The sequence below is a fragment of the Genypterus blacodes genome, unplaced genomic scaffold (assembly GCF_046128005.1).
Source record: "Genypterus blacodes isolate CSIRO-AG114 ecotype Tasmania unplaced genomic scaffold, CSIRO-AGI_Gbla_v1 ptg000085l_1, whole genome shotgun sequence".
NCBI lineage: Eukaryota > Metazoa > Chordata > Actinopteri > Ophidiiformes > Ophidiidae > Genypterus > Genypterus blacodes.
This window is the reverse complement of record NW_027466890.1, coordinates 1514162-1525000: the sequence shown is the minus strand read 5'-3', so window position 1 is coordinate 1525000 and position 10839 is coordinate 1514162.

Sequence of the window (10839 nt, the reverse complement as noted above, 5' to 3'; positions counted from 1 at the left end):
ACGGCCGCTTTGTGTGTACGTCTGTGTATATGTATTCTTTCGTGTGTGTGTGTGTGTGTGTGTGTGTGTGTGTGTGTGTGTGTTAAGGAGTGACTGGTGGGCGGGTGGGGGCACGCGCAGGTTTATGCTTGATGTCTTTATTCTGTCGTCTCACTGGGGGGGAATAAAGCAGGTGCTTACACGGCTCACCACTTCCCTATGACTGTGCCAGCACCGGGAGCAACCACACATCCAGAGTTAATCACCGTGTTCCCTGCCATTTCACCCGCGCACGCATGCATGCACACTCACATTCACACACACACGTAATGAAAAATACAGATACACTGGGGCACCCAAACTGCCTGCAGGGAACCAGGGGGCTAATCCGACAGTGATCTAGTGACTCTGGAGAGAAAGCACCAGCACAGAGGAATGTCACTGGCTTAGCGAGTGTGTGTGTGTGTGTGTGTGTGTGTGTGTGTGTGTGTGTGTGTGTGTGTGTGTTGTGGTGTGTAGCTTTGAGACCAGTTGATTGCCTTGGCTTTTCATTGAGAAAGAAATTGCTGTCCCCAATTTTGTTTCACCGCAGTTGCATTTAGCATAAAGTAAACTGTTCCTTATGGGGCGTGAGGTCAGTGTTAAGGTCAAGGGTGGGATTGTTTGTTATTGCGGAGGTTACAAGTAAGCTAAGGAAACAAAGCAATATCCGCAGAGTATGTGTGTTGCTCTTAGTTATTATGTTCTCTTTATTGCAAATCATAAAAATAATAATAATAATAATCATATATCTCCTTCATTACCACTGAAGCAATACATTTTCCCACCACTATTGGCAGCGCTGAGCTCAATGCTATGCTGGTGAGCAACACTCCAGGCCTTGAGAAAGGAAGAAAGAAAGAGTCCTCATGGATTTTACGGACACTGCGTCCCAACCATCAGCATCCCAGCAGTTCTGTCCAATCATAAAGAGATATCTGGCGAAGGGGGCGTGTCTGATTGGTGTTTCCTCGCTCGTGGCTCCTTCTTCGGGATGTCCTTAAAGATGGCGGAGCAGATTGATTTCTGGGTCATGGTCAGAACGAGGTATGAGGAACGAGGAACAAGGAGCAAGAAACGATAGTGCTTTGTGACGCAGGGATAGATTGTAATCAGTCTTGAGGATTCCATCACCTACTCAGAGTGTTCATTGTAAAATACACACATGACACTGCAGTGAAAGCCTCTCTGTAATCATTAAGGAGGTTTCATTACTGATCTCATTACATCATTTCATTACTGAAATGACGACTTTAGATTAACTTTAGAATGCGTGTGTGTGTGTGTGTGTGTGTGTGTTGTCCATGCTCATTATTTTGCTAGTGTGGGTGAGTTTTATATGTACTCCTCTCACATAATTACTGGCAAACAGAATTGTAATGACAGAATGGAGTGAAAGGAGCGAGTGGAGAAGATGAATAAATCAAAATCACACAAAATAGATACAAGAGATATAAGAGATTAAAGAGATAGAGGAACATAAGAAGGTACAGAGGAAGAAAAAAGGATGAAAACAGCGTGATGGAGAGATGAGGCGAGTAAACAGTTCAGGATCTCCTGGGAGAGATGTGTTCATCCCACACATATCGAGGGATGAAGGAGAACAAATGTTCCTGGGCCTGCAAGTCACACAGCAAAGGACCGTGCCACAGCTCCGTCATCTTCCACTGAGCTTCTATTGTTAGAGCGCAAGTCCCACAAGACGACGAAGAGCAGCATGAACACGCAAGCTCAACCTTTAGAAAATAAGTCACTTCTTGTTCAGGCTGATGCTCAGAAGCTCGCGGCCTGTCTGCGTTTTGAAACAAAATGTTGGTGTCTGCGATGACACACCGAGCAGAGATCTGAACACACTTCAGACGGGACAGAAAAGACCAGAATAAACGTTTCTCACGAAGATTTAGGGGTCGGCAGCTCAAGGTCCAGACATAAAAGGCAGGTTATAATTTTTACCTGAAATAAATGGAAAGTGACGGCTGCACATAAAGCAGAAAATTAATTGGAAATGTCTGGCAACTAGAAATGCAGAAATGTGACACAAGTTTTGCAAGTTGGATTCAAATGTTTTTGGAGTTTTGTTGAATAAGTGACCGCATTTGGTTACAACATATTAATTTATTCATATAAGATATTGATGTGACAGACAGACAAGACAGGACAAGACACAATATATAATAATGTGGCATAAATGCGCAACCAAGCTGCTTTGGTAGAGCAAGACAAGTAACCCACCCATGTGTTCCACATTATGATGTATTAATGTGGCAGAAAAAGTTCATTTTGAGGACAAATTATTTAAATGAGCTTATCATAAATTTACTGTCTCGTGACGGTTCATTTATTCTGTTATTGCTTGGCATCAACTGCATCAACTGCTTCAGCCTGCCAGGTGATGAATTCTGCATTATTTCTACACTGAAAACAAAAGTTTACATACACTCGATAAGGTGCACATACATACATGCATACATAACATACATACATACATATGTTAGTGTAATTACTTTATCAAATATTGCTTTCAAAATAAATGAAAATAATTTAAGTCCTCTGGGGGACCACCCCTTATTTAGAACAGGACAAAGGATAGCAGATAATTGACCTAAGCCTCAAAGATTAACCAAAAATCTTAATTATCAATTAAGATCATCAAATGTGAGCAGAGGCTAAAATCATACAATATTCAAAGCAAGCAATTTCAGACACTTCTTGTTATAATATGAAAGGATTTATAAACTTACAATATTAACTAAGAGTCATCATCATAAATATAATAAACCAGAAAGACATAAAACAATATCAAGAAGTTCAGATAAGATAGATTCAATCACAAGGGAAGTCAAGCTTGAGTGTGTGTATGTGTGAGAGATGATGTATAGGAAGTGGCAAAGTTATAAACACATGTGTATGGGAGGAGTCCCAAGGTCAAGGTTCACTACTGAGATGGCGGCTTCACTCCTAGCTTAGCCTGTGAGAGAACATGTGTGTGATAAACACCACAGGGGGTTTATCACCTAAGAGGTGCAGAGAGAGAGAGAGAGAGAGAGAGAGAGAGAGAGCGAGAGAGCGAGAGAGAGCAGAATCTATGCTGAAAAGCATGGTGTGAAATTTTTAAATAACACAATAGCAGAAATATTAAACATAGAAAATACAGTATTCCATAGTGTATTTATCTACTTAGATCTAAATCTAAATCTTAATATGCCCAAACATCAAAGCCTTACTTAATAGACTCACGTCCGTTTTATGATTCTCTGTAGCATCGATTGGACAGCTGCGCTGAGGGTCCACGGAGTCGATGGTTTGTCCGTTGTGATGAAATTTGCTCAAGGTCTTCAGTTCTGGGCTTGAAGAAGTTGGAAAATTGTCTTCATGCTGTAGGAGAAGAAGGGCGAAATGAATCGCTGCTTGGTCCACAAGTTGAGTCACGGTCAGACAGTTTTTGAAAGGCATCGGTGGTGCAGGCCCTAGAGGTTATGTGTTCACTGGAAAATCCAGGGTTGGGTTTTTTTTTTGGCTTTTATACTGCAAATGATCTCACAAGCAAGGGTTAACCTTTTGACCGATGCTGCTGCAGCTGAGTCTATGACATCTTCACATCAAGGTAGGAAGAGTGGGTTGGTCCACTACAACTCTAGGTTGTGGTCTTGTAAACAAAGGACCGCATGGCCCACCACATGGTCCTCAGGGCTGGACTGTGACCATAGGCCCCTACACGTACATACATACATACATACATACATACATACATACATACATACATACATACATACATACATACATACATACATACATACATACATACATACACACTCATTCAGCTGACCTACATTCTGATCATAATCATAATCAACACATGGCACTTTTGTGCCATTTTAAATTCCCGAATCCAACCAATCTAACAGATTTCACCTTCAAACAAAGACAAAACTATCAGAACCTGTAGCTGAAGAGCTGAAAGAAAAATTCTTCTTCCTTGTTTTGGGAAACACACACACACACGCACACACACACACACACACACACACACACACACACACACACACACACACACACACACACACACACACACACACACACTAGATGAATAATATCTAACCTAACCTTGCTCAGAATTAAAGTCTCAAATAGGCACTAAAACCTTCAGAGGCATGTTTTCTTTTCCCCTGTGAACTTGGGCACAGAGCCACAGCAGTGATAAAAGAAACTGAAAACGTCTGAATAAAAATCTGAATTGCACTTAATAGCCAAAAAACCATGACAGTAAAATATTGGATGAGTTGAGTGTAGTCATCATCAAATTTCAAAACAAACACTACAAAACCTTTTCACACTGCATGAAATGGCTCTTTATCTTCATTATGGAACAAAGCTTCTTCAGATCATCACATTAGAAACTACTGACAGACGTTTATTGATTGAATTTCCCTTGAGACGTTCAGGATGTTGCTCAGGATCTCTTTCCAGTCTGAGCCTTCTGGAAACAAGCAACCATTAGAGGGCCTGCATCCTTAATGTACGTCTGGCTTAAAATTCAGCCGCAGTGGGAAATTTTAATTCAGCAAACCCTGGAAACCTAAGGGACGTCTGCATCTTGATTGGAAATGTGGATTGGAAGTGTGAGGTGTTTTAGAAAAGTGTGAGGATGCGATTCGTGACTCTGTGGTTTTCCTCGCATCTTCTTCTGGTCGGTGCAGGTCTCACAACAAAACATTGATCGCGTTTGCATTAATGGGTGAGCGTGGAGCTGCAGTGGAGAGTGGACCGGCCATTGCCGCAGTCCGGGTATCAACACACACACACATTGACACACACACACACACACACACACACACACACACACACACACACACACACACACGCACACACACACACACAGAGGAGGGCTAATCCTCCAGGCCAGACCTCCACCCACAGCCTGTTCATTCCCATCGCAAGCGGCCAGGAGAGGCATGCCAACTCGCACCCCGCCCCCTCGCCCTCGTCAACCCCCGAGCCTACAGGCTGTGGGAAAATTCTCCAATATTGGTACACGAAGGCCTCAGTCTGACTGCAGCACACACACATATGTCCACGTGTTGGACACACAGTGGTGCACGTACACAAACACAGCGCACGCTCTTAGATGCGTGACCCCAGCAGAAGGACTTAAAAGCGTTGAAGGAAAGCAGCCAGTTGTGGTGGAGCAGAAAAATAACGAGAATCAATGCCCTCTGTCTTCTTTTAATAAGGGAGATATCAGAGGGAAGGGAGAAAGAGAGAAAAAAAAACTTAATGTTTTTAAACCTTTGGTGTGTGTGGAAGTCATGCGATGATCCCCAGCAGTGTACAGATGCAGTTTCCATGTCGGATGATAATTACCCAAGTTTCCATTACAGGCTGCGCTGGGACATGATGTGATGCTGGTGTTTTTGATTCAGGAAGAAAAAGCATTAACCCACCTACACGGCACAGCCACGACTGGAAATGGAAGAATATTCCAATAAAAAGACGATGACCTTTGCTGAACCATATTTGCCATCATATCTGACTAAAGTTTATGTACATATTGTAAACAATTCAAATACTGAATATCACATGAGAGTTGCAGTGTCACAAATTTACTTGTTTAAACATGCTTTGTAATTGCGCTTTTGCTATTGTTTTATGGAATGATAATGTGTACTGATATGGCCTAATATGATGGACACAGATATGAATGCATGACAGAACATGATCACACATACACCCACACACAAAGCTATATAAATAGGCTCCTCTAGCCTGATATCAATTTCGCTTGTATCTCTGAAGCTGACCCATGACCTGTTTGATGTTGAGCTTCCAAAGACGCAAGCCTCATTACCCAGACTGCTCTGTGGCAGAGCGGGGTCTTATTTACCCCGGAGGAAGGACAGAAATAAACAAAGACCACCGCTGATCGAGTGATAGAAACAAAATACTGTACGGTGGAAGGGGGCGATGGCTGCCATCCTGTGCCGTGCCCACTGGGCTTTAATCAAAGTGACTCGCACAATGCAGCTACTCTCAGGGACACCGACTTAATAATAAAATAAATGTTACTCCAGAACAGCTTTTACACGTGTGATTTATATCATATTGAACAGTTCAGACAGGATTTCTTATTATTGACAGCTACAACAGTTTTTTAGAACTGCATTATAGTTTCATGGTCATGAAGAAAGCTTTCAGCTCTACTAGTCTCTCTACACTCTTCACATGGACATAATCATATCATCTCATACAAAAACAAACAAAAAGGAAGAAATTGAACGATCCACGTCGAGCTGTAACATCATCAGCTTATTCTACAACATGACATCATGAGACCTCTGAGAGCTACAGTGTCGCTGTGAAATAGATAGGCGCTATATGTAGACTGATGAATGAGGAGCATCCACAGGTGATGGTGAGGGTCAGCGCGGCGGAAGAACCTCTGGGTGGAACGAGGGCGGGGTTGTACGGGTGAATCAATAAGACGAAAAGCTGCTATTGATCCTGCTGGATTTATCCCCTACAATGTCAACAAGGAGCATCAGTCTGAAGAAGAGACTGTGCCCTGTTTGCCCCGAGCGCACCAGGATAAATCTCATTCCCTCTTCTACAGCTCATTTAATGAAGGATATAATGGTGTGAGTGGGCTGAGAGACTGTTAACAGACCATTCTGGTGAATGGACTGTAAATCTTCTCCCCTCCTCTGGACCTGACTTTAATTTCCTGCTAAGCTTGTGTAATAAATCTGAAATGGTGTGTAAGTGGCTACAAGGAAAGCAATGTCTTCATCTTCGCTTACATTAACGTTTAAGATTTTATGTTTATAATAGGGTTTAAACAAAAAAAGAAACCGCTGCAAAAAGGCTTAATTTCATTCCAACATAATTACCCTTCAAGTGAGTCAATAACTCAACAAATAACAAACAACTACGCTGTAAAAAGGAGTCAATAAAAGATGAAAGTGATAAATCTGGGTTTCTCAACATATTCTGTCCCCAAACCCCATTTGTAGGTCGCAGAGCTGTTATAAACCCAGTTTTCATGTTGTCACATGAGCTTCAGTATGTTATTTCCTATAAACTATATGAGCTCAAAGTGAATTCAACGCAAATGATGACCTAACAATAACACATATTGATTGTGTATAAAATGGTATAGATTCCTAGTATTATCAATCAAATGTTGAGGACAAAAAGAATCCAAAAATTAAATGAATTAAATATAAAACTAGTAAGATAACGTTTGATTACACAACCTGGAATGCAGAGTAAATCTTCATTTTAATATAATTCAATTGAATTTGATAATTGTCTTGTTACAGTATAAGATATTACTCATTTAATCACAAATCACCCACACACACACAGTACGTAAACACACCCGCCCCCTCGTTGTCGGTGCAAACATCCACATCTGTACACAACACCTGAAATCTTACAGCGTGGTCGGCGACTGCAGTGAGAAAGTGCGAGTGAATGAGCCAATGTGCCACAGATTGTGAGTCAGCCAGTAGCAGTGAGCTCATTCATTCACTCGGCACATGAATGAGTAAGTGATAGAGTTTCCAGCTAATGGCTGAGTGAGGAGCACGCAGATGAACGGCTGAGTAAGCGAGTGAGTGGGTGAATGCGGAAGAAGCGGGTAAGTGAATGGGTGTGTAATTGATTGATTCATTAATATATTTATTCACAGAGTTAAGTGTGTGTGTGTGTGCGTGTGTGTTTGTTACTGTAACCTTCAGTTGAGGCATACACTTAGAGCGACGAGGGGTAGAGTGGAATGTGTTTGTGTGTGTGTGTGTGTGTGTGTGTGTGTGTGTGTGTGTGTGTATGTGTGTTTGAAAGGCACCTCCAGAGGTTTGCATCGATCACTGGATCACACGAGGACACACCGGACACAAACAGAAAGGAGGCCAACTCTACACACACCAGCTGTAGAGTGCGGCGGCACACACAAACACACACGGGTTCACCCTCCGAACTTGATATGCTTAATCTCTCTCACACACTTTTCACTCTCTCTCTCGCGCTCTCTCTCTCTCACTCTCTCTCTCACACACACACCACATGGCTTTGTGTCAGCATGGGACAGGACACACAGACTTTGGGCCCTCTGCAGATACTGTAAAATCGCAGAGCTTCCATTGTGTCATTCCCCTCCCCAGCTGACAGATATGACTAATATGTGATGTAAAGTAGGAAGAAGAGCCCTCAGGTGATCCTCCTGCTGCTGCTGCGGCGGCTTTTGGATCCTCACCCACAGCTTCAACTTCCACTTAGACTTCTTCAGACAGCGAGCACCACAGAGACGTCTGCCAACAAATCTATGACTGAATTAGAGGCAAAGAAAAGCTCATCCCATTGCACGGGGGAGGGATGTGTGTGTGTGTGTGGGGGGGGGGGGGCTGCTTTTGATGTTAATACCTCTTTAGGGTTGAATGGGCAAAAGGGCTTAGATGTGGTTATGCTGCAATGAGGTGAAGTGTGACTGCATCTCAGGGTCATTTCAAGGTTATTTCTGGTTTCCCTGGTGGGCAAACACCCAACACAAGTGAGAAGAGCATCGCTCCCAAGGTAGGACCACTAACTAGGGGTTGCTAGGAAACCGCAATTTGTGTGTGTGTGTATGTGTGTGTGTGTGTGTGTGTGTGTGTGTGTGTGTGTGTGTGTGTGTGTGTGCGTGTGTGCGTGCACGTGTGTGTATGTATCATCTACGGGACCCATCTGGTTGTTTGAAGAATATTATATGTTCACAGTGACAGATGTAGTCTGAGGGCACATACTTCCTTCTGACCAAAACAGAAAACCGAGACAGAAGCAGAAACTAAGAATGCATCCTTACCAAGCGGAGACTCAAAAGATAAACAGATAAGCATCATGACGTGGGGTCCCCAAAGACTACCCTTCATCCCGTGCAACGTCCAGGGGAATGAGGCCTATCCCAGGGTATACACACATCTGTCACAGGGCCAACACACACACATGGCTAAACAAATTAAAAATGTATCTGAAACATATCCATCATCCAGAACGACTCAATATCGTGAGGTTTTTTAAATGACCTTCTGTGTGTAAGAACACCAAACTGCTGTATATCCAGGCCTACGAGTCTGTGTGTGTGTGTGTGTGTGTGTGTGTGTGTGTGTGTGTGTGTTTGTGTGTGTGTGTGTGTGTGTGTGTTTGTGTGTGTGTGGTTAGCATTTGCTAACGGTGGTCGGATAAATTATTTCGGATCATGCACTGCTTGTTAGCGGCCTTCCCAAAGTTTGAAAGTGATTTATGCAAGGGTGCGACTCTGGCACAAGTTGTCTTTTGTATCATCCCTTTAGCAAACAGAGAGGGAGCGAGAGAGAGCGAGAGAGAGAGAGAGAGAGAGAGAGAGAGAGCTGGTCCTGAATCTTGTCCAAACTCTGCAGGCTGCAGTGATGAAGGGTATATTTTTTTTATCAAGGTCTGCCAGCCAGGCTACTCTGACAGTTCTATCCTCTGCCAAAACGCTCACATAAGAGCAAGCGAGAGCGGTGAAAAGCAAGAGAGAGAGAGTGATGGAGAGTGAAGGAAAGGATATCTGCAGATCGTCTTATCTTCTGATTTTTTGCCACTTAACACTCGCGTTTTTTGTTTTTTTGACACGACTTTGGAGATACTGTGCGGGGCTCTCCAGGGATGAGGCGTGATTCACAGAGCAAATTTCTATATGAACTGTTAACCAAATCACACAAGTTACATAATATTCACATTCTTCCCAAATTTAAATGATGCAAGTTTTTTGAAAAGATGATTGGTAATCAAATGCAACCCGTGTTAAATCTCTCATTGTCAGGATGTCCAACGTTATTTCAACAGCAATGCCTTGTTGTGCTGTACATTACGTATGGGCCTATTAGCTAGGACAGGCTGTTCTATTGTTATTGATGCTCTTGTTTGGGCGGCATAATTGAATTCCAAAACACAATATCACTCATTCATCATGTTGAGGGGTGACATTTCTATCAGGTTATTGATGAACATTCAAGTTAATTCAGTAAAGTGTAAGATCATACATAGATGCAAACATGAGCGTAATAGGCTAGAACGACACTCGTGTCAAATTTCAACTTTCGTTTAAAAATGCAAAGAAGAAAGTGGAGCCAGCATTTCTGCATATGTGGCACACCCGACATGGTGCGACCACATTTAAGTATTAAACCCTGAAAATAATAATTATTGATAATTATGTGTTGATATGAAAACACTTGAAATGTGAAATGAACTTTACCCATTTATCTTATGATAGTACTTATGTCCATTTTAATTATCACACTAATATTGGAGAGGAATGTGTTAATTTACGCATACCAGTCTGAGTTCGTTCAGGTTGCATTAGGGAATCAACAGAAAAGCTTCCAGGTTTGTTATGATTCAGAAGCTATCTCCCAGAAAGAGAGATGGACTCCAACCTGATTGTTCCTGGTCACCTGCGTAACACAAGACGGTAACGTCTTGGTTAAATTTGACAAACAACTTTTTAAAGTGACACCTTAGTGACAGGACTGTCATTTAAAAACCAAAGTAAAGTGGATCTACTTTCTTTGGGATTTAGCAGGGTGGCGTCCATTTTGTTACTCACAACGTAAACCGATACGGTGTTTCACAAGGCTCCAAAAATATTATTAAAATGTGTTTTCGTAAAGTAATGACCTAGGATAGTAACAGAATTATTAGTTATTAGTTGACATTTAAGTCCAGTTCTGTATAACATGGTTAGAAGAATGTACCTTTAGCACTTTTGGTTCAAACAATTCAGTAGCCTGTATTGCAGAGGGTTAATGTCAGGTTTGGTACAGT